Here is a 25,253-nt window from a genome sequence, read left to right on the forward strand (position 1 = left end):
ATACTGATTGATTTGTAAATAATGAACCATCCTTGTATCCCTGGAATAAATCCCACATGATTATGGTGTATGATCCTTTTTATATAGTGTTGGAGTTAGGTTGCTAATGTTTTGTTGAGGATTTTTGCTTCTATATTCATCAGAGATATTGACTTGTAATTTTCTTTAATTTTTGTAGTGTATCTGGTTTTGGTATCAGGGTAATGGTGGCCTTGTAGAATGAATTTGGGAGTGATCCATCTTCTTCAGTTTTTTGGAATAGTTTGAGAAAGATAGATATTAGCTCTTATTTATATGTTTGGTAGAATTCCCCTGTGAAGCCATCAGTCCTGGTCTTTTGTTTGCTGGAATTTTTTAAATTACAAAATCGATTTCACTACTAAGTGACTGTTCTGTTCAGATTGTCTATTATTTCTTCCTGATTCAGTCTTGGAAGGTTGTATGTGTCTAGAAATGTGTCCATTTCTTCTAGGTTGTCCAATTTGTTGGCATATAACTGTTTGCAGTATTCTCTTATGATTTTTTTTTTTGTATCTCTATGGTATCAGTTGTTATTTCTCCTCTTTCATATTTTTTTTTATTTGAATCCTCTCTCTTCTTCTTGGTGAGACTGACTAGAGGTTTATAAATTGTTTATCTTTTCAAAGAAATAGCTGTTGGTTTCACTGATTTTTTAAAATTGTTTTTTAGTCTCTATTTTAATGATTTCCTCTCTGATCTTTATTTTTTCTTTCCTTCTGCTGATTTGGGGTGTTTTTTTGTTCTTTTACTAATCCCTTTAGGGAAGTTTAGGTTGTTTATTTCAGATTTTTCTTGTTTCTTGAGGTAAGCCTGTATCTCTATGAATGTCCTCTTAGAACTGCCTTTGTTGTATCCCATAGATTTTGGAAAGTTGTGTTTCCATTTGCATTTGTCTCCAGGTATTTTCTGATTATTGCTTTAATTTCTTCATTGACCCACTGGTTTTTAGTAGCATGTTGTAAGGTTTCTTTGTGTTTTGCTTTTCCCATTTTTCTTCAAATAATTGATCTCTAATTTCATACCATTGCGGTAAAAAAAAAAAGGCTTTATATAATTTCTATCTTATTAAATTTGTTGAGACTCACTTTTCGGCCTAGCATGTGATCTATACTGGAGAGCATTCCACGTGCACTTGAAAAGAATGTATATCCTGCTGTTGTTGGATGGAATGTCCTATAGGTATCTATTAAGTCCAACTGGTTTGTTGTGTTATTTAAAACCACTGTTGCCTTATTGATTTTATGGTTAGATGATCTGTACATCAATATAAGTGGGGTGATAAAGTCCCCTACTATTATTGCATTGTTGTCAATTTCTCACTTTATGTCTGTTAATAATTGCTTTATATATTTAAGTGCTCCTGTATTGGGTGCATATGTGTTAATGAGTGTAATACTCTTTTCCTGTATTGATCTCTTCAGCATTCTAAACATAATGACCTGTTTTGTATTTTGTATAGACTTTGTTTTAAAGTCTATTTTGTCTGGTATAAGTATTGCTACCTCCACTTGCTTTTTGTTTCCTTTTTCATGGAATATCCTTCATGTAAACTCCCTCACTTTCAGTCAGTAGGTGTCTTTAAATCTGAAATGAGTCTCTTGTAAGAAGCATGTAGATGGATTATGTTTTTTTATCCAATGAGCCAACTTATGTCTTGGTGTTGATCTGTTTGGGTTCATCTTGTTTGGGACTCTCTGTGCCTCCTGTACCTGGATATCTGTCTCCCTTAGGCTTTGGAAGTTTTCAGCCATAATTTCATTAAACACATTTTTGAACCCCTTCTCTCTTCTCTTTCTGGGACTCACATGATGCAAATGCTGGTACACATTTTATTATCCCAAAGATCCTTTACATTTTTTTTCATTCTTAAAAATTTGTCTTTTACTGTTCTGATTGGGTGATTTCCATTATTTTATATTCCAGATCACTTATGCATTCTTCTGTGTCACCTAGTCTGCTATTCATGCCTTCTACTGTGTTTTTCATTTCAGTTGTTATATTCTTCAGTTCTGACTTGTTCTTTTTTATATGTTCTAGTTCCCTGTTAAAATTCTTGCTGTGTTTATCTATTCTTTTCTTTAATTCAGTTATTATTCTTATTACTAGTACTTTGAATTCTTTATCTGATAAATCTTTTATTTCTGTTTCTTTAATTATTTTTCAGGGATTTTTCTCTTGCTCTTTCAATTGAGACAAATTCCTCTGTCTTCTCATTTTGTTTATCTTTCTCTATCTCTAGGAATTCAGGTGAAACAGTTACCTATTTTGGTCTTGAAGGGGTGTCATTAAGTGGGAGTGTCCCTATACAGTCTTGTTTGTGCCCAGTGACTTTGTTAGAAGAGCTAGATTTGACATGAATTCAAGTCATGTCTTTCCTTGGGTAGTGCTGGCAGCTATGATCTTGGTAGGAGGTGGGTCTGGAGATGGAGGGGCTAGGGCCAGAGCTAGGTGTGAACTGAGACTTCCCCTCTGCTTAGTGGCTATCTTTGCCCTATTGTGGGCATGGTCATGTCAAAAGCTGCTGGAGCAGAAACCCTGAGGGTCATGTCCAGGCCAGCTCAGTTCCCTTTAAGTGTTTGCTCTTCCCCTTCCCAGCATCAGTACCCTCACCTCACAGGGAAACAGTGCTGAAGCAAGAGGCACTGGTGTGGGTATTTGGCAAAGGCGGGGGCACAAGGTGTGGTGGTCTGGCCACCAGAGCTCTTATCTGCCTCTGATGCACCACCTGTTCAATCTCCAGTAATGGTTGGTCCCTCCCTGCTCAGATGCTGCTTAGGGTTTGATGTGCTACAGCATCTCATGGCCAAGCTTAACCTCAGTCATGGCAGCCCCTGTTCCAGTGTGGAGCTGTAATGTGAAGCAAACAGTGCTGGAGCGTTCACTTGGCTCATCCTGGGGTGCACACCAGGGCAGTCATGGGAAATGATATAAGGTTTTGATTTGCCCTCTCTGCCCTACTTTGGGAGCAAGAAACCATTCACATCCTCCTCACGAACAGTGTCCAGGCTTCCCTCAGCCATCCTTAGTCCCACCAGCCCTCCAATCAACCAAGGTACTTATATTCCCTGTGTCAGACTCCTGGGCTGGGATGCCCAGTCTGTGGCTCTTACCACTCACTCCCCGGGGCAGGTGTCCACCTGTGTTATCTCCTCTGAGTCCCCTCCAAGCGGCACCAGTCCTGACCTGATTTCTTCTTTTCCCTTCCTAGCCAGTTATGTATCTATCTTTCTTACAGCCTTATTTGTATTTATGCCAGTTTTCAGTGAGAATTGTTTCACATGTAGATATATCTTTCATGTGTTTGTCGGGGGAGGTGAGCTCTGCATCTTCTTACTCCCCCATCTTGATCTGAGTTCTCTACTCATCATTTTGTAAGTACTTATGTGTCCATCTTAATGTATACATAGTAAGTGATGCTATATACATGTTGTTTTTTCTTAAATAGCTAATTACAGGAGAAGTAGTCTTTACTCTCACCCACTTAACTGACTCACTAGATTTATAAAATATTTACTCCCAGATAAATATTTAAGATAATGTCTGAGATAACCTGACTGTTATCCAGTGGTATTTGTTCCCAAGGTTGTTCATAACTGTTGTATTTGTTACCATTATTGCACTTTATAATATTTTTTATAACTTCCCTTTAACCTTTATTTTCATTATCAAAATCTTCCAGACCAAAAACATGTAGGTTAAGAGAGATTTTACAGTATCATAAATTGCTTATGTAATTACATTAATTCCTTCATTATGTTTTTTCAAAATATTTTGTCCCTCGATTCATTATAGCACCATCATTCTATTTCATAATTTATCCTTATGTATGTCTGTTTTATCATTTTCTCATGCCCCCAAATTATTTTTTATATACAAGTATATCAGATAGGACATGTGGAAGATACTGAATAAACTATTGATGAATGAATTACCCAAGGGTGAAAGTCACGTTGCATTTTTCTTCTATCATAGCACCATATCTTTACTGTCATGCTAAGGTTTTCTTTTAATGGTCAGCTATTTACTGTCCCGAGACCTTGGATTGGAATGAACTAAGATGGTTTTCTTTTTATTTTAGGAAAAATGTCTCCAAATTATTATTACATTCAATATTATTACATTGAATGTATAAACAATTGAAAGTATAGATAAACAATGTATAGATCACATATATGAGTATTCAGTGATAATTTATTTTGTAATCAAATAATTATGCAATTGCAGTTTGCACCACATCCAGTATTTGTTCTGTGATTATAAGAACAAACACAGTCTGTATAAGTAAAACAACAAAAGCTTGTAACTCAGTACTGCTCATGAACAAGGTAGAATAAGCTACCTTTTTGACAGTAACCCATCCTATCTAGTCCCTCCTGTGGCTTGTCACCTTATTGGATAATGTGATTAGCAGTTGAATTAGTTATTATTAGGCTATTTCAACTCTTTGCACCCAGGACTCAACCTTAGCAACCTTTAAAGTGGAGTCCAGACAACAACTGCCACCGTCTTAGAGACTGGGATATTTTTTTTATATTACTCTCTATGTATAGGGAAAAATATTTCAAATATCCTATGAACAAATAACACCCAGTGCTTTCCTGTACATAGTCTTCTGTAGCCCTGGGCCCAGGAAAACACCTTGGACCAGGTTGTAGAAGGTGCTGAGTGTAATGGCTCTTCTAGTCATGGCTCCACTCCTAACTGCAAACTCAGCACTTTGCTCTTGTGGCCTCAGTTTCTTCAGGGTCTCATGGACCACCTTTGACCTCTCCCACCTCATTCAACCACATCAGCTCAACTTAGACCTGTTTCTGTACAGAAATTACAGATATGAGAATGTTCCACAAGCTCACCAAACCAAAAACAACAGAGGACATTAAATGTGATGCCACGTGAGGTTTCTCATGGCTTTAAAGTGTCACGTGACTTCCCTTCACAGGCGTCCTCATCCTGCCAGTCATAACTTTGGTATCAGAAAATGTTACTTCCCAAAAAGAGTGTCTTCTAAGGTATATTATTAAGAAAATTCAAAATTCAAAATGTCAACTATTCATTTTAATCTTTGAGCATCTACAATGAGGCTACTACTGCATATTTTACACATATTATGCCATTTACTCTTCATAGGTTCCTCAGGTGGGCATTGGAAGCAGCAGAGAGCAGTAAAAAGTGAAAAAGGGTTTTGGAGTCAGAGAGATCTAGATTTGAGTTAACAGCCCTGATATTCATTATCTACAGTATTTGAAGAAAGTTACTCATTTTTTTGAGATTCAGTTTCTCAGTTTACAAAAAAGGGAATTCTAGATCTCTCATGTAAAGATGAAATGAGGTAGTGTGTATAAATTGCCTGTACAGTGCCTCACACACTATAAATACTCAAAAAGCTAAAGCTCTTTTCTCAAAGGAGAGAAGGAACTTGGCTGCAGTTAAGTAACGGATTTAAATTTGCTTTGTCGACTCCAAAGCCACACTCTCACATTAATTGATATTTATTGTGAACATTAAATTCACTTGACAGAATATAATTACAAAAGTTTCAAATTACATATTGCTTTGATATAACCAACAGTGCATCAGTTCGATGGTGGTTCACTTATTATTAAGTTAGTTTAAGTGTACAACTTCACTCCAAGAGATCGTATATTTGAAAATTACTCTAAGCCAAAGAGCTCACATGTTTCAGAAGAAGAAAAAATTAAAATCACCATGTGTACTTTCTTGAATTTTAACTTTCAAATGAATCATAAATTTATTGTCAGATAGACCATATAACCTTTAAAGGGCACATTTCATATTAGCTTTGACAGGCCAGGTTCTGATTGTGACGATGAGGGTTAAAATCCCAGCTCTTCCCCTCAATGCTGTATAAATTTGGGCAAGTGACCTCACTATTTTGAGCTTCTGATTCCTCAACGGTAAAATGATGAATGTATATAATAACAATAATAACACTAGTCAAATATGACTATTGCCAAATATTATTATGCTAAATATCTAAGGTTCAAAGCAAAGTAAAAATTAAATATGAACTGAAAAATTCAATGTATTCAGAGATCCGAATTATTCCCCCAGAAGCTCTTCCAGTGCTATGAATAAGCTAAATAATAAAAAGAAGTGTTGAAAACACAGAGTATGTGCAAGTTTTACACTTTGGTTTTTACTTTAGAAATTATTCTTGTCATATTTTATCTTCAGAGTTATACTCTTTTTTCCTCTTAATGTCCCAGGGAACTTTCTTTTAACATAAATCCTCTTCAGAAAAAGAAAAAAATGTCTATTGTCTGCACAGCTTTCTCGGTCAAGAAATTCAAATAGAAACACATTTATTTTTTGTACCTTGGACTGAATGGGATTTGTCTGAATCACGAATTTAAAAGCATTTTTAAATAAACATATGTGGGATTCTTTTTATGTACATTCTCTTGTCCAAAATTTATCCTCACACAGGGATTTTGTACAAATGCATCTACATAAGTATGTGGTAGAGAAGCAACGGCTGATCCCGAAGAGCATCTCAGGTTCCTGTCACCTTCACCTACAACTCCCTGCTCTCCTGGGCTGAATGGGCAAGAACTCTCCCAGGTTACAGAATCCATGCCCCAAAGAGTCTGCTCTGGATAGTAATCTTGTCAGAGCTCCACACCCAATGTAACACTTTCTAGATTCATGAAGAGTGAAGGACCAGAAGCATCAATGGGACTAAGAATAGTATTTTAAAAAGTAGTTCAGGATTTTGAAATCAGAGAGGTAGATAGTGCCAAAGAGAAGATTCTTTATGCTTGAATTTGGAAGTTGAGGGTTTACTAGAGGGTATGACTCTCAGTTCAGGACAATCAAATCATTTACTCTAGAGAACATCAAAGATGGTCTGACTTTTCAAATTCTGAAGAGGTTTGGTCCAAAACAATGAAGAGTGTCTCAATACAATAAAAGGGCTATTTCACTATTCAAGGGAATAAAGGTCATCAATCTTGATGTAATTAAACTTGTAGGAAGGCTTGATCACAGGTCAAACTCCTGAATTTACAAATAAAGTTCATTTAATTTAAAAGCCATTTGCTTAATAACTAAGATGCAAACATTTATTTTATGGGAATAGAATGATCTGGAAAAGCAGTTACCTAAATATGCTTCTCTAGCATCTGCCTTTCCAAATCCACTGTTAGGGGGACATGAAAGCACTTGTAGAGGAGCGTTGGAGCCCAGTGGTGAGACACAGAAAGAGGGGAGTGGATCCCGGGAAGAGCCTGGTGTCAGAGATCTGGACTTCGTGGAGGAAGGACATGTGAGTGTAATGGTTCTCCCTGATCTCAACAGCTGAGAAGTAACCAAGAAGTAGGTTCTGCCTGCTTTGCTTTGAGGCTGGAAGAAATCCTGGAAACCAGGGATCAGAGGCCCACAGGGATGGTAATCACTCTGTCTTCCACTCACTATTTAAAGAACTTCATGATTGTCTGATTTTGACAACCATATCTAAGTTGACAAATAAAAATAACATGCAATACTCGCAGCCATAGACAGGAAAGTCAGGCAGAACATCTGAACACATGTCACTGAACACAAGTCAACTGAATTGCAGGAAGAGAAAGAGGAACACTTGAATAAACACATTTTGGTCAACAGTTGAGGAAATAAAATGCAGGCACAAATATTTCATGGTTTAAAAAGACGTGAGGGCTTCCCTGGTGGTGCAGTGGTTGAGAGTCCACCCGCCGATGCAGGGAACACGGGCTCGTGCCCCGGTCCAGGAAGATCCCACATGCCGCAGAGCGGCTAGGCCCGTGAGCCATGGCCGCTGAGCTGAGCCTGCGCGTCCGGAGCCTGTGCTCCGCAACACAACAATGAGAGGTCCACGTACCGAAAAGAAAAAAAAAAAAAAAAAAAAAAAAGACGTGATTTCCAAGGTAAAAACAAATACAAATTAAAAGTGAGACAATTCTTCCCGTTGAAAATAAGGGAAGAGATTTCCCTCAATCCTTTTTCTCAGAGCACTTGCTTTATTTATTTATTTATTATTTTTTCCGAGCATTTACTTTTGAAAACTTGTAAGTACTTTCTCCTCTCTTTGAAAAGTACATAAATTCTTTGGAAGACATAAGATAGGCCTTTTGTACACTTTATGATCTAGGAATGTCTTTCTCAAGGATGTGGATGCACCTTTGAAACGCAAGCATCTAGACAGATAACACCCGGGACTTCCCTGGTGGTGCAGTGGTTAAGAATCTATCTGCCAATGCAGGGGACACGGGTTCGAGCCCTGGTCCAGGAAGATCCCACATGCCACAGAGCAACTAAGCCGGTGGGCCACCACTACTGAGCCTGCACTCTAGAGCCTGTGAGCCACAACTATTGAGCCCACGTGTCACAACTATTGAAGCCCATGTGCCTAGAGCCCATGCTCCACAACAAGAGAAACCACTGCAATGAGAAGCCCACGCACCACAATGAAGAGTAGCCCCTGCTCGCTGCAACTAGAGAAAGCCCACATGCAGCAACAATGACCTAACACAGCCCACCCAAAAATAATAAATAAATAAAATAAATTTATATATAATAAAAGATAGATAACACCTCTACCTCCCAGTTTCTGTGTGGGGGTTAGGAGTCTAACTTTGGTGGGGACCTTGTTCCAAGTTACAAAATTACCTCCTGTCACAAAGATATATGAAGTTTGTTTTTTCCTTGGATGAAGTCAACCAGGTGAAGTTAGGATTCACTCTGTGTGACAGTGCTGTTGAGCAAGACCTCTTACTTGAGGATTACTCATTGTTTACTTTGAGAACAAGTATGTAATAGTTTGTATCTGCTTGGCTATTAAAGGGTGACATTTCTTCCTGTCTTTTCACCTCTTTGTGAATGGCCCATGACACCCATCACATGCAGATTTAATGCTTATTCAATAACGAAAGTATCTTCTTCTCTAGAAGAAGAATCCTTTTTGTAGAACGATTCTGGACTGGGAGAAGATTTTTTGTTCTTAATTATGTTCCCCAAATACTCCTTGTAACAGATGCTGTTGATACTCTGCTCATATCCACTTGCTTTATTATCTTCATGCAACCAGCATTTACTTATTTTCTTGCCAGAGGCTTGATCTGCCCTTGAGGGATAGTGCTGCTTAAGCACAGAGCAGGGAGGAAATGCCAGGGAGTCAACACTCTAAGGACCACTTCTCAACTAGTGACTGGGGAGAGTTGGCTTATAGACACCCAAGCTTACTCCATCCTTAGATGGGGTGACAGGCATGTTCTCCTTTCTTAGAGTTGCTTAGGTTCAGTTGCTTAAGATCAACTGCTGGGCTTCAGCTGCTTCAAACGAACCTTACCGGTTGCAGTAAAGCAACTGCTCTGTGCATAAGCAGAGATATGCCTTTAACCTCTGTGAGAATGAATGTTATATGGGTTTCCTTCATTTTCTTATTTTACTTCCTCACTCCTCTACCAAGGTTTCCAGAGATTTCCTTCCACATAAACTTCACATAACTAAATCTTTCCTAAGCATCCTCTTCCAGGGGAACTCAAAGCAAAACAACAATTCAGTAGAATAAATTAAGGAGAGGATGATTGAAATCAGAACTTTTGTACAGAAAGATTAAATGCAAAGAAAAGTACAAGAATAGATAAAGATCATGAAGGAAATATCAGCAACATGGAGGATAGATCCAGGAAAGCTGATATGTAAATAATAAGGAGAAAACAGAACATAATGTACAAAAATAAACAAATAATAGAAGAAAAATTTCTGTAGCCTGCATAATATAAGAGCTCACCTAATTCTACCCTGAACTGAAGAGAATAAGAGCCATACTGAGGTATATCTCAGGAAAATCCCTGAATTTTAACAAAACAAAAGCAAACAAGCGAACAAATGAATAACAACAAAAAACTCTTACAAGCCTCTAGAACTTGATCTACAAAGGGAAAAAACACAACTGGCAATGAACATCTCATCTATAAAGTTTCAAATTTATCAGTAGAAACAAGGATAATATGTTTGCCAGCAAGTATGTACCAGGCCCTGTGCCAAGTGCATCTTTTTTGTTTACTACCCCAGAAATGACCCAGGGCCTTCTGGAGCCCTTCTGGAACACCAAGAACTGCCTGACTTTACAGCTCCCAGGGCCATGGATGCTGATGATGTCATAAGGTAACAATTCATTATTTTAACTATTCCACTATAAATTATGGGATTTATTATGCTCTTCCAAGAAATACAATGTTTAGACTACCTGGAATTGGTCTGCTGAAAATTTTTCACCAATGAAAAACACAAGGCCTATTTCCAAGAAGGCTCAGTAGTCTAGAATTCATGAGAACTTAAACTGTCCTGAGTGTATGCTGACTAAAGCAAAAAGCAAAACAAAGGATTCTTAGCAAGACATGGGTAAAGATGGAAAGTATCATACAAATCACTTTACCTGGCATGTGGATTCTTAGGGTACCTGTATCCTGTTTCCCATTTTAAGAAGAAGCATCCTCAAGAATGAAAAGGCTTAAATAAAACCTGGACAGGTATTTTTTGAATTGTAATAGGGCCGTGGAAGAAAAGTGTGCTGAAAAGAAACCTATGAATAGATTAAGAAGTGCAGACAACTAGTGAGCTGGTAAGGGGATCTCAGTACAGTCACCTCTCACCTGGTAGATACGGCCAGAGTTGCTTCTGAGCCTTATGATGCTGAAAGGGCAAGTTCTCACTGCCAGCCAATGATGAAAAAGCAAGTACTAGTGAATCCCATTTGGCAGGGAGCAACAAGCCAAATGCCTGGTTCTGAAAGAAACCAGAGATGTATTATCAATTTGGGGGAGGTCGTCATACACAACCATTCGTGTTTATAGAGGAGACAGTAATAGGATACCAAACAGCTCTGACAAGGGTGCTGAACCCAGAGGAGAAAAAAATAATAACAACAACAACAGAAAGGCCATGAAAGCTGCTGAAGATGTTCAGCAGACTCTAGAGATGCTGCCCTCCACCCCAACTCCCTGGAAGGCAAGGCAGCACACAGGCCAACTTGGCCTTTGAAGATAGGATACGGAAGGTTTTACTTTGGACAAAGGCATTATGCTGTTCATCAAGCAGCCAGACTGAGAAGCAAACACCACTAGGACCTATAAAGTGGCTAACCAGCGACTAGAATAAACATGGTATCAGCATGAAAGGGCATCCAAATTTACAACATGGACTCAAGGTCAATGAATGACATGAACAGAAGCATATATATTGCTGCCACTTTCTGTAAAAAGTTTTCCAGCTCATACTAGTTCCAGCTTACAAGCCTCTTCTGATAACTTATTTACCTAAAATTCAACAATTTCAACATGGCATTGCAGGACTTTTTATTCTGGTGCTGGCTGAGCTCACCAGCTTCATCTTCTGCATGCCCTCTGCAGACAGTTTTCCACTCACTAGAAAATCCTCATCTTTCTTTGAAATCATCACCTGCTTTCAATCCCCTGTGGACCTTTGTTCTTGCAAGGTTCGGAACAAACATATTCATCCAGACTCCACACAGAAGGCAACACGGAAATGATTGCTCAACAGCACCTTAACTGTGACACCTTCTAAATATGATTATATCATAAATATTTGGTATTATATTACTAATATTGATAGTATCCTCCATCAGAACATTTGGTTTCATGGCTCCTCTAACACAGTGTTTTTCTGTAGGCATCGTGTGTATGTGTGTGTGTATGATTGGAGGTGGGGGGGGTGGGTTAGGGCAGAGTATACATAAGTGTGCTTCTTAGATCATATCTAAATCTTAATAAAATATATAATCTCTACATACTTTTATATTAGTTGTTTCAGTCAAATAAATGGTTAAGTTTTCTTTTCTGTTACCTGATAATAAATACTTTCCAAGGAGGGTAGGGGACATAGGAATTTGATCATTTAGATGTTGTAATGTCTTATCATACCTTCATTTTCTCTTTTTGTCCTTCACATTGTTTTAGCAAAAATATAATTCATAATGTCTAAGAGGAAATTTGCTTTTATACTCTTGACAAAAGGATGGGGAGAGTAGGGATATTTTTATATTCTTCAAAGAATTCAATTACATGGAAAGACTATACTTGTAGTAAGTAAATGCTAACTGTATAAACTATTTTTCCAATGAGTTCATCTCTGCTTCATTTTTATAGACTTACAGAATGTTCTGTCAGTGCTGGAAAATACAAACCCACTACCAGAGCCTCCTGGAAGTTGTAAGAGTCAGAGCACAGTGGAGAGAAGGTGTACATGTCCCCTCTGCAACTAACTTCCAAGTGCTGCTGTTTACCAGGAATCTGAACTTGAGCATATGGAACTGGAGCTACTACCAAATTTCCCTTGGATGTGGAAAAGCCTTTTGCAATTTTTTCTTAAAGTCTGTGAAATTGATGTCTTTGGCAGGGACATATACACACTACCAAATGTAAATTAGATAGCTAGTGGGAAGCTGCTGCATAGCACAGGGAGTTCACCTCTGTGCTTTGTGACCACCTAGAGGGGTAGGATAGGGAGGGTGGGAGGGAGGGTGATGCAAGAGGGAAGAGATATGGGAACGTATGTATATGTATAACTGATTTACTTTGTTGTACAGGAGAAACTAACACACTATTGTAAAACAGTTATACTCAAATAAAGATGTTTAAAAAAAAATAAAGAAGAAGAGTAAGGAGCTAAGGACCTGGACTTGGACTGCTCATGACAGTTCATATTAATTGTTGCTCATTCTGACTCATATCACCCGGAAAATGCCTTTTCATGGAAAGGAACTTTTCCCTCACAAACCTGATAATTGTTATTTTCAACGTAACATCTGAAAACCTTTCCGAACTACCTACCTATGTTTAAGTGGTTTTAGACTCACTCTTTCTTTACCTCAGGATAACAAGCATCTTTGAATGCTGCATAAACAGAAAAGTGGAATTATAATACTTTGAAGAACTAGTGTTTGTACTATAGCACTGATAGAGGATGGATATAAAAATATGAATAGAATCTGCAAAGTTTTATTCCAACCTCTTCTCAGTGCAGACCCCTCCCCGCACCTGCTAACCCAAGAGCAAGCATGTCCATGGTTGTGGAGTCAGCAAGGATGAAAACATCTAGAGAACACAGGTCAAGGGCAGGGGGGCTACAATGGCACTCCACTCTTTCAACCACACACACACACACACACACACACACACACACACACACACACTCACTATATATATATATATATATATATATATATATATATATATATATATATATATATATATATATATATATAGCACTGAAGTGAGAGTATATATTTAGCTGTCTTGCCCCTGGTGCTAACATTGCTAGTTAAGGCTCTATGGGGGAGAAACAAAAAAGAACATATATTGACTATCCACAAGATGCTGGGACTATACCAGGGATTTCCCGACCTGTGATCTATTTAAGGCTCATTATAGGTTAATATTACCAGCATCTCAACTTATAAGGAAAAGAAGGACTATTTCAATAAGGCAGACAACATTTTAGAAAATGGATTGACTCAAACACTTGGCTCCATCATCACTGTCAAGCCCACAGCTGATGATCATCTTATCTCATATCACAAAAATAAGGCTGGATTCTGACCTGGATTCTTTTGTTGTTTACCTCACTGCCAGCTGTTAGAGGAACTAGCCAGCAGGAATGCAGAGGCTTTGAGTGCAGCAAGAAACTCTCCTTTGGGAACTCAAGGAAAGGTACCAGGTCAGTTACAAGTTCCCTGCTCTCAGCAGCCACCAGAATTCTAATAAGATCTCAATTCTCGAAGGAAGATTTCTGCCAAGAGGGACAATGCAAGGGTTCAGTCACCCCAATCTTCAAGGCCCTGTTTGGCATGAGAGTGGACATTGAGATAGAATTCACCTCTCAAAACACAACAGAGGTTGACTCTGGTAAGAGGAAACCGAATCACTCATTTAAGAATCCTTTATTATTCCCCTTTTGAGACAAACTGGATTTTTCTAAAAAATAAATATCAGGAAAGATTGCATTGCTGGTTCTGCTCTAAATAGTCACTAACATACATATTCATTTATTTAAGTAATAAATATTTAAAATACATCTTCATGTGAAGGATCTGTGCTAAGAGTTTGGGGACAGATTCCAATCTCAGAGAGTTCATTTTTTCCATGGAGAGAGAAGGCATCTACACATAATAAATTCTAGTAAGTGACAGAGCTAGAAGAAAAGTTATAAGAGTTTACTCCTGGACATGTGGATTCATTCAGCAATGTTTACTGGCCCTCCACCATGGGAGCTCTAGTCCAACGTGGGGATACAGAAGTAAGCAAAACCAATCTGCCCTCTGAGCTCACATTCTAGTGGAAGGGGACATATAATGAAAGGTTAAAAATATATATGCATATTTCAGATCATAAATGCAATAAAAGAAACAAAGGAGAAGGGTGGGAGGAGTCAGGAAGTGTAGAGTATTATCTGGGTAGGGTGGTCACAGGGCTTCTCCAAGCTTGGTGCTGATGGCACAGAGCTGGAGGGAGAGTGGGGGGTAGGAGCAAAGTGAAGAGCCAGAGCAAATGCTGAAGGCAGGAAATGTTGACACATCTGAGGAGCAGAGAGAGAGCCAGGGTAGCCTGATTGTAGAGAATGAAGTGGAAAGTAAAGGCAAATGACGTCTGAGGTAGAAGATGTAGGCAACAAATACAGGGCCTCAGAGACTATGGGGAAAGGATCTAAACAAGGAGGGATGTTTTTGCAGTGGATATGTGTGTGTTGTCTCTTTAGGGAAGGAGAGGCTTTGTCCCTGAATTTTGTGAAAGTAGCCAGATATATTGCAAAAGCTGCAATTCATTGAGAAGATTAGAACAGTAAAGACTGTTCAGTTTTCAAGTGATAAAATTGCTAATATAACATTTAAAAACATTAGAAAAAGAGTATTTCAGACTAGAAGTGACTAGTTTTGCTTTACTTTTCAACATATTTAATGTCTACTTTCATAGCCTACAAAGCATTATAGAACAGCCATTGATTGAGCTGGGTTTTAAAGGATGGCTGGGATTTGAAAATGAGAAGGGCTCACAGACCCAAGGGGAAGGAGTGTTATGAATGTGATCTCACATACCTGTTTGCCTTAGAAAGCCCAAGCTCACCACTGTCTTCACCCAATAATTTATAGCACCTCCTTTCACTCTCCAGAGCATTCAAGTTTGGACAATACATTAGATTTGATGGTCCACCTTAGGACTCACAGCAAAGGCCTGGAGGCAGGTGTGCAAGGAGGCAGCATGACCCGATGTGGACAGTCAGGCCCTGTGGTCACAGCCGGGGACTGCACTTCACTTCTCTCATCCAGGCTGGGGCATGAGGGTATGTGGGGAGGGTTACGTCAGTTAGTGCCATGTATTGGAGGAAAAAATTCAGCAGGCAGTTTATGAAATGCTGGATCTGCCTGGTTTCAACTTGACTTACAATCCTTTTCCCCAACAATTATCAACCTGTAAATAGAGGGGTGCCTTCAATTCATGTCTTTCAAACTCTCATGTTACATGGGGCTTTATAAATTGCTTTGCTTAAAATAAAATTGTCTGTGGAAGATACATTACTCTGTAAAGACTTCCATGAACGCATGCTAGCTTGAGATACTTATAGGTCACCTAAAAATAAGGGTCAAGAAATAAAGGAGACAAAGAAATCGAGCACACGTGTAATTATTTCTGGAGATACTATCTCACAATTGTCTACGTAAACAGTCTTTTAAAGGTTATGTTTAAACTCAATGCTATCATGTTTAATATCCTCAGAGGGCAAAGGTAAAAAATGTTTAATGTGTTATAAAAGGCTATCTGTCATTTGGGATAAAAGTTCCTATTAGAGCATCATATAGAAATTCAAAAACTGTTGTATCACAAACAATTTACATGAGAATGAAAATGATGAGCTAAGGAAAGCAGTTGTGACATGCTGATGTCAAAACTCTGATTAAAGACTTTAAACATATAAAATGAGTAGGAACTATGTCTCTGTATACAATTTAGTTTTATGCTACAAGTGAATATTTGGCTATTTTAGGTATATTCCTAAGTTTTTAAAATCAAGTTTGCTAAATATCTTCCCCTTCCCCCCCGGAGTTTCATATTAGAAAACTAGGAATTTGTTTTAGGTTTTGGATCATATTATATCAAGGAATGGTTAGTAGGGAGCAAAATGGAAATACTTTCCACCTGTAGAAGCAAATTATTCAAATTCAGGGTACCCCTGTTTCTTAAAAAGTTCTGTAGATCAACTTGAAATCTAGAAATTTAAAATTCTATCTACTGCTATTTTTGCTCTCTTGAGTCACACAAAATTTAGTATTGCTTTATTATGTAGTCTTTGAATTATTAAATAAATAAAATTTTATTTTATTGCTAAATATTCTTCCTAAAGTGTAGCTTGTAAAACTGTCTACATTTTTAAAAAATTGTTATTTTATCACAAAGGAAAAAAAATATTAAAACAGCAAAGGAAAAGCAACAAACAACATACAAGGGAATCCCCATAAGGTTAACAGCTGATTTTCAGCAGAAATTCTGCAAGCAAGAAGGGAGTGGCAGGACATATTTAAAGTGATGAAAGAGAGAAACCTACAACCAAGATTACTCTACCCAGCAAGGATCTCGTTCAGAATTGATGGAGAAATTAAAACCTTTACAACAAGCAAAACTTAAAATAATTCAACACCACCAAACCAGCTTAACAACAAATGCTAAAGGAACTTCTCTAGGCAGTAAACACAAAAGAAGGAAAATACCTATAAGAAGAAACCCAAAACAAGTAATAAAATGGTAATATGAACATACATATTGATAATTACCTCAAATATAAATGGATTAAATGCTCCAACCAAAAAAAAAAAAAAAAAACAACAGAATGGCTGAATGGAAACAAAAACAAGACACGTACACATGCTGTCTACAAGAAACCCACTTCAGACCAAGGGACACATATAGACTGAAAGTGAGGGGATGGAAAAAGATATTCCATGCAAATGGAAATCAAAAGAAAGCTGGACTAGCAATTCTCATATCAGACAAAATGACTTTAAAATAAAGACTATTACAAGAGATAAAGAATGATACTACATAATGATCAAGGGATCAATCCAGGAAGAAGATATAACAATTGTATATATTTATGCACCCAAAATAGGAGCACCTCAATACATAAGGCAAATACTAACAGCCATAAAAGAGGAAATTGACAGTAACACAATCAGAGTAGGGGACTATAACACCCCACTTTCAGTAGTGGACAGATCATCCAAAATGAAAATAAATAAGGAAACAAAAGCTTTAAAAGACACATTGAACAAGATGGACTTAATTGATATTTATACAACATTCCCTCCAAAGACAACAGAATACACTTTATTCTCAAGTGCTCATGGAACATTCTCCAGGATACATCATATCTTGAGTCACAAATCAAGCCTTGGTAAATTTAAGAAAATTGAAATTATATCAAGTATCTTTTCCAAACACAGTGCTATCAGACAAGATATCAATTACAGGAAAAAATCTGTAAAAAATACAAACACATGGAGGCTAAACAGCACACTACTAAATAACCACGAGATCACTGAAGAAATCAAAGAGGAAATTTAAAAATACCCAAAAACAAATGACAATGAAAACACGACTACCCAAAGCCCATAGGATACAGCAAAAGCAGTGCTAAGAGGGAAATTTATAGCAATATGATCCTACCTCAAGAAGCAAGAAAACTCTCAAATTAACAACCTAACCTTACACCTAAAACAATTAGAGGAAGAAGAACAATAAAACCTGAAATTTAGCAGAAGGAAAGAACTCATAAAGATCAGATCAGAAATAAATGAAAAAGAAATGAAGGAAACAATAGTGAAGATCAATAAAACTAAAACGTGGTTTTTGAGAAGATAAACAAAATTGATAAACCATTAACCAGATTCATCAGGAAAAAAAGGAAGAAGACAAAAATCAACAGAATTAGAAATGATAAAGGAGAAGTAACAACTGCCACTGCAGAAATATAAAGAATCATGACAGATTACTACAAGCAACTATATGCCAATAAATTGGACAACCTGGAATATATAGACAAATTCTCAGAAAAACACAACCTTCCAAGACTGAACCAGGAAGAAATAGAAAATATAAACAGAACAATCACAAGCACTGAAACTGCAACTGTGGTTAAAAATCTTCCAACAAACAAAAGCCCAGGACCAGATGGCTTCACAGGTGAATTCTATCAAACAGTTAGACAAGAGTTAACACATATTTTTCTCAAACTCTTCCAAAATATAGCAGAGGGAGGAACACTCCCAAACCCATTCTACAAGACCACCATCACCCTGATACCAAAAAAAGACAAAGATGTCACAAAGAAAGAAAACTGTAGGTGAATATCACTGATGAACACAGATGCAAAAATCCCCAACAAAATACTAGCAAACAGAATCCAATGGCACATTAAAGGATTATACACCATGATCAAGTGGGGTTTAATCCCAGGAATGCAAGGATTCTTCAATATACACAAATCAATCAGTGTTATACACCATATTAACAAATTGAGGGATAAAACTCATATGATAATCTCAATAGATGCATAAAAAGCTTTCAACACAATTCCACACACATTTATGATAAAAACTCTCCAGAAATAAAGCATAGAGGGAACATATCTCAACATAATAAAGGCCATGTATGACAAACCCACAGCCAACATCATTCTCAATGGTGAAAAAACTGAAACCATTTTCACTAAGATCAGGAACAAGACAAGGCTGCCTACTCTCACCATATTATTCAACATAGTTTTGTAAGTGTCACCACAGCAATCAGAGAAGAAAAAGAAATAAAAGGAATCGAAATGGGAAAAGAAGAAGTAAAGCTGTCACTGTTTGCAGATGACATGATGCTATATAGAGAGAATCCTAAAGATGTTACCAGAAAACTACTAGAGCTAATCAATGAATCTGATAAAGTAGAAAGACACAAAATTAATGCACAGAAATCTCTTGCATTTTTATACACTAATGATGAAAAATCTGAACTAGAATTTAAGGAAACACACCCATTTACCATTTCAACAAAAAGAGTAAAATACCTAGGAATAACCCTACCTAAGGAGACAAAAGACCTGTATGCAGAAAATTATAAGACAGTGATGAAAGAAGTTAAAGATGATACAAACAGTTGGAGAGATATACCATGTTCTTGGATAGGAAGAAATAACAATGTGAAAATGACTCTACTACCCAAAGCAGTCTACAGATTCAATGCAATCCCAATCAAACTACCAATGGTATTTTTCACAGAACTAGAACAAAAAATTACATGATTTGTATGGAAGCACAAAAGACCCGAATAGTCAAAACAATCTTGAGAAAGAAAAATGGAGCTGGAGGAATCAGGCTGCCTGTCTTCAGGCTACCCTACAAAGCTACAGTAATCAAGACAGTATGGTACTGGCACAAAAACAGAAATATAGATCAATGGAATAGGATAGAAAGCACAGAGATAAATCCATGCATATATGGTCACCTTATCTTTGATAAAGGAGGCAAGAAAATACAATGGAGAGGCTTGCGGCAGTTTTGCATGTGATAAGCAGTCCAGCTGACACTGTGATTTTACAGGACTAGAACTCAGATCTGTTGGTGACCAGGCTCACTGCTCTCCCTGACTCTAGGTTCCTCATCCTCCATCCTCCCTGGGAAGGCAGCTCTGATGGAAGCCAGCTTCCCATCCTGCTGCTGAGAGGGAGCCACTAAGAGAACTTCTTCTCTGGTCACAAAGTTGATTTTTAATGGAGATTGTCAACAGCTTGAGAGGTAAGCAAAGGGAACATAGAGGCCATATGTTTAAAACAGAAGTGTTATCATTAACCTGGATCCTTGAATATCTGCACAGAGCAAGGTTTCACCAACATTGGACCACACATCTTGAATTCTGTGCGGATTAAAGGATCTTGGTGCTCCATCCAGGAGTCAGTGCTGTGCCTCTGAGGTGGGAGAGCCAACTTCAGGACACTGGTCCACAAGAGACCTCCCAGCTCCATGTAATATCAAATGGCGAAAATCTCCCAGAACTATCCATCTCAATGCCAAGACCCAGCTTCACTCAATGACCAGCAAGTTACAGTGCTGCACACCCTATGCTAACCAACCAGCAAGACAGGAACACAGCCCCATCAAATAGCAAAGAGGCTGCCTAAAATCATAATAAGGCCACAGACGCCCCAAAACACACCACCAGACGTGGACCTGCACACCAGAAAGACAATACCCAGCCTCATCCACCAGAACACAGGAACTAGTCCCCTCCACCAGGAAGCCTACACAACCCACTGAACCAACCTTAGCCACGGGGGACAGACACCAAAACAACAGGAACTACTAACCTGCAGCCTGCAAAAAGGATACCCCAAACACAGTAAGTTAAGCAAAATGAGAAGACAGAAAAACACACAGCAGATGAAGGAGCAAGGCAAAACCCCACCAGAACTAATAAATGAAGAGGAAATAGGCAGTCTACCTGAAAAAGAATTTAGAATAATGATAGTAAAGATGATCCAAAATCTTGGAAACAGAAGAGAGAAAATACAAGAAACGTTTAACAAGGAACTAGAAAAACTAAAGAGCAAACAAACTGATGAACAACACAATAAATGAAATAAAAAATTCTCTAGATGGGACCAATAGCAGAAAAACTGAGTCAGAAGAATGGATAAGTGACCAGGAAGATAAAATACTGGAAATAACTACTGCAGAGCAGAATAAAGAAAAAATAATGAAAAGAACTCAAGCCATTCTCAGAGACCTCTGGGTCAACATTAAATACACCAACATTCAAATTATAGGGGTACCAAAAGAAGAAGAGAAAAAGAAAGGGACTGAGAAAATATTAGAAGAGATTATAGTTGAAAACTTCCCTAATATGGGAAAGGAAATAGTTAATCAAGTCCAAGAAGCAGAGAGTGCCATACAGTATAAGTCCAAGGAGAAACATGCCAAAACACAAATTAATCAAACTATCAAAATTAAGTACAAAGAAGACATATTAAAAGCAGCAAGGGAAAAACAACAAAAAAAACACACAAGAGAATCCCCATAAGGTTAACAGCTGACCTTTCACCAGAAACTCTGCAAGCCAGAAGGGAGAAGCAGGATATATTTTAAATGCCGAAGAAGAGAAACTTACAAACAAAATTACTCTACCCAGCAAGGATCTCATTCAGATTTGATGGAGAAATTAAAACCTTTACAAACAAGCAAAAGCTGAGAGAGTTCAGCACCATGAAACCAGCTTTACAACAAATGCTAAAGGAACTTCTCTAGGCAGGAAACACAAGAGAAGGAAATGACCTACAAGAACAAACCCAAAACAAGTAAATGGTAATAGGAACATACATATCTATAATTACCTTAAATGTAAATGGATTAAATGCTTCCACCAAAAGACACAGACTGGATGACTGGATAGAAAAACAAGACCCATATATATGCTGTGTACAAGAAACCCACTTCAGACCTAGTGACACATACAGACTGAAAGTTAGGGGATGGAAAAAGATATTCCATGCAAATGGAAATCAAAAGAAAGCTGGAGTAGCAATTCTCATATCAGACAAAATAGACTTTAAAATAAAGACTATTACAAGAGACAAAGAAGGACACTACATAATGATCAAGGAGCAATCCAAGAAGAAGTTGTAACAATTGTAAATATTTATGCACCCAACATAGGAGCACCTCAATACATAAGGCAAATACTAACAGCCATAAAAGGGGAAATCGACAGTAACACAATCATAGTAGGGGACTTTAACAGCCAACTTTCACCAATGGACAAATCATCCAAAATGAAAATAAGTAGGGAAACACAAACTTTAAATGATACATTAAACAAGATGGACTGAATTGATATTTATAGGATATTCCATCCAAAAACAAAAGAATACACATTCTTCTCAAGTGCTCATGGAACATTCTCCAGGATACATCATATCTTGAGTCACAAATCAAGCCTTGGTAAATTTAAGAAAATTGAAATCATATCAAGTATCTTTTCCGAACACAACGCTATGAGACAAGATATCAATGACAGGAACAAATCTGTAAAACATACAAACACATGCAGGGTAAACAGTACACTACTTAATAACTAAGTTACCACTGAAGAAATCAAAGTGGAAATCAAAAAATACCTAGAAACAAATGACAATGGAGACACGACGACCCAAAACCTATGTGATGCAGCAATAGCAGTTCTAAGAGGAAAGTTTATAGCAATAAGATCCTATCTTAAGAAACAAGAAACATCTCAAATAAACAACCTAACCTTACACCTAAAGCAATTAGAAAAGAAGGACAAAATACCCCCCCAAATTTAGCAGAAGGAAAGAAATCACAAAGATCAGATCAGAAATAAATGAAAAAGAAATGAAGGAAATGAGAGCAAAGATCAAAAAAACTAAAAGCTGGTTCTTTGAGAAGATAAACAAAATTGATAAACCATTAGCCAGACTCATCAAAAAACAAAGGGCAAAGATTCAAATCAAAAGAATTAGAAATGAAAAAGAAGTAACAACTGACACTGCAGAAATAGAAAAGATCATGAGAGATTACTACAAGCAACTCTATGCCAAAAAAATGGACAACCTGGAAGAAATGGACAAATTTTTAGATATCCACAACCTGCTGAGACTGAGCTAGGAAGAAATAGAAAATATGAACTGACCACTCACAAGCACTGAAATTGAACCTGTGATTAAAAATCTTCCAACAAACAAAAGCCCAGGACCAGATGGCTTCACAGGTGAATTCTATCAAACATTTAGACAAGAGTTAACACATATTTTTCTCAAACTCTTCCAAAATATAGCAGAGGGAGGAACACTCCCAAACTCATTCTACAAGTCCTGCGTCCCCATGATACCAAAACCAGACAAAGATGTCACAAAGAAAACTACAGGCCAATATCACTGATGAACATAGATGCAAAAATCCAAAACAAAATACTAGCAAACAGAATCCAACAGCACATTAAAGGATTATACATCATGATTAAGTGGAGTTTATTCCAGGAATGCAAGGATTCTTCAATATATGCAAATCAATAAATGTGATACACCATATTAACAAATTGAAGGAGAAAAACCATATGGTCATCTCAATTGATGCAGAGAAAACTTTCGACAAAATTCAACACCCATTTATGATAAAAACCCTCCAGAAAGTAGGCATAGAGGGAAATTCCTCAACATAATAAAGGCCATATATGATAAACCCACAACCAACATCATCCTCAATGGTGAAAAACTGAAGCCAATTCCACTAAGATCAGGAAACAAGACAAGGTTGCCCACTCTTACCACTATTATTCAACATAGTTTTGGAACTTATAGCCATAGCAATCAGAGAACAAAAAGAAATAAAAGGAATCCAAATGGAAAAGAAGTAAAACTGTCACTGTTTGCAGATGACATGATACTCTACATAGAGAATCCTAAGGATGCTACCAGAAAACTACTAGAGCTAATCAACGAATTTGGTAAAGTAGCAGTATACACAATTAATGCACAGAAATCTCTTGCATTCTTATATACTAATGATGAAAAATCTGAAAGTGAAATTAAGAAAACACACCCATTTACCATTGCAACAAAAAGAATAAAATATCTAGGAATAAAGCTACATAAGGAGACAAAAAATCTGTATGTAGAAAATTATAAGACACTGATGAAAGAAATTAAAGATGATAGAAATAGGGCTTCCCTGTCGGTGCAGTGGTTGAGAGTCTGCCTGCCGATGCAGGGGATACGGGTTCATGACCTGGTCTGGGAATATCTCACATGTTGCGGAGCAGCTGGGCATGTGAGCCATGGCTGCTGAGACTGCACGTCCAGAGCCTGTGCTCCACAATGGGAGAGGCCACAACAGTGAGAGGCCTGCATAAAGCAAAAAAAAAAAAAAAAAAAAAAGAGAGAGATGATAAAAATAGATGGAGAGATATACCATGTTCTTGGATTGCAAGAATCAACATTGTGAAAATGACTCTACTACCCAAAACAATCTACAGATTCAATGCAATCCCTATCAAACTACCACTGGCATTTTTTTACAGAACTAGAACAAAAAATTTCACAATTTGTATGGAAACACAAAAGACCTGGAGTAGCCAAAGCAATCTTGAGAATGAAAAATGGAGCTGGAGGAATCAGGCTTCCGGACTTCAGACTATACTACAAAGCTACAGTAATCAATACAGTATGGTACTGGCACAAAAAGAGAAATATAGATCAATGGAGCAGGATAAAAAGCCCAGAGATAAACCCACGCACATATGGTCACCTTCTCTTTGATAAATAAGGCAAGAATATACAGTGGAGAAAAGACGGCCTCGTCAATAAGTGGTGCTTGGAAAACTGGACAGCTATATGTAAAAGAATGAAATTAGAACACTCCCTAGCACCATACACAAAAATAAACTCAAAATGGATTTAAGACCTAAATGTAAGGTCAGAAAATACCACACTCTTAGAGGAAAACATAGGCACAACACTCTATGACATAAATCACAGCAAGATCCTTTGTGACTCACCTTGTAGAGAAATGGAAAGAAAAACAAAAAAAAACAAATGGGACCTAATGAAACTTAAAATCTTTTGCACAGCAAAGGAATCCATAAACAAGACCAAAAGACAATCCTTAGAATGGGAGAAAATATTTGAAAATGAAGCAACTGACAAAGGATTAATCTCCAAAATATACAAGCAGCTCATACAGCTCAATATCAAAAAGCAAAAAACCCAATCCAATAATGGGCAGAAGACCTGAATAGACATTTCTCCAAAGAAGATATACAGATTGCCAACAAACACATGAAAGAATACTCAGTATCATTAATCATTAGAGAAATGCAAATCAAAACTACAATGAGATATCATCTCACACCAGTCAGAATCGCCATCATCAAAAAAAATCTTCAAACAATAAATGCTGGAGAGGTTGTGAAGAAAAGGGAACACTCTTGCACTGTTGGTGGGAATGTAAATTGATACAGCCAGTATGGAGGTTCCTTAAAAAAGTAAAAATAGAACTACCATATTACCCTACTATGATCCCTCTACTGGGCATATACCCTTAGAAAACCATAATTCAAAGAGTCATGTACCAAAATGTTCATTGCAGCTCTATTTACAATAACCTGGACATGGAAGCAACCCAAATGTCC

At 37.4% G+C, this 25,253-nt stretch overlaps 1 protein-coding gene across 6 annotated transcripts in view; it reads right to left on the reverse strand.

The window, feature by feature from the left end:
- KHDRBS2 (KH RNA binding domain containing, signal transduction associated 2) overlaps positions 1 to 25,253 on the reverse strand; it is a 769,555-nt gene that overhangs the window by 461,507 nt on the left and 282,795 nt on the right. The gene's annotated exons all lie outside the window — the stretch shown is intronic.

This window comes from Kogia breviceps, chromosome 10 (genome assembly GCF_026419965.1).
Source record: "Kogia breviceps isolate mKogBre1 chromosome 10, mKogBre1 haplotype 1, whole genome shotgun sequence".
In the NCBI taxonomy this organism is placed as follows: Eukaryota; Metazoa; Chordata; class Mammalia; order Artiodactyla; family Physeteridae; genus Kogia; species Kogia breviceps.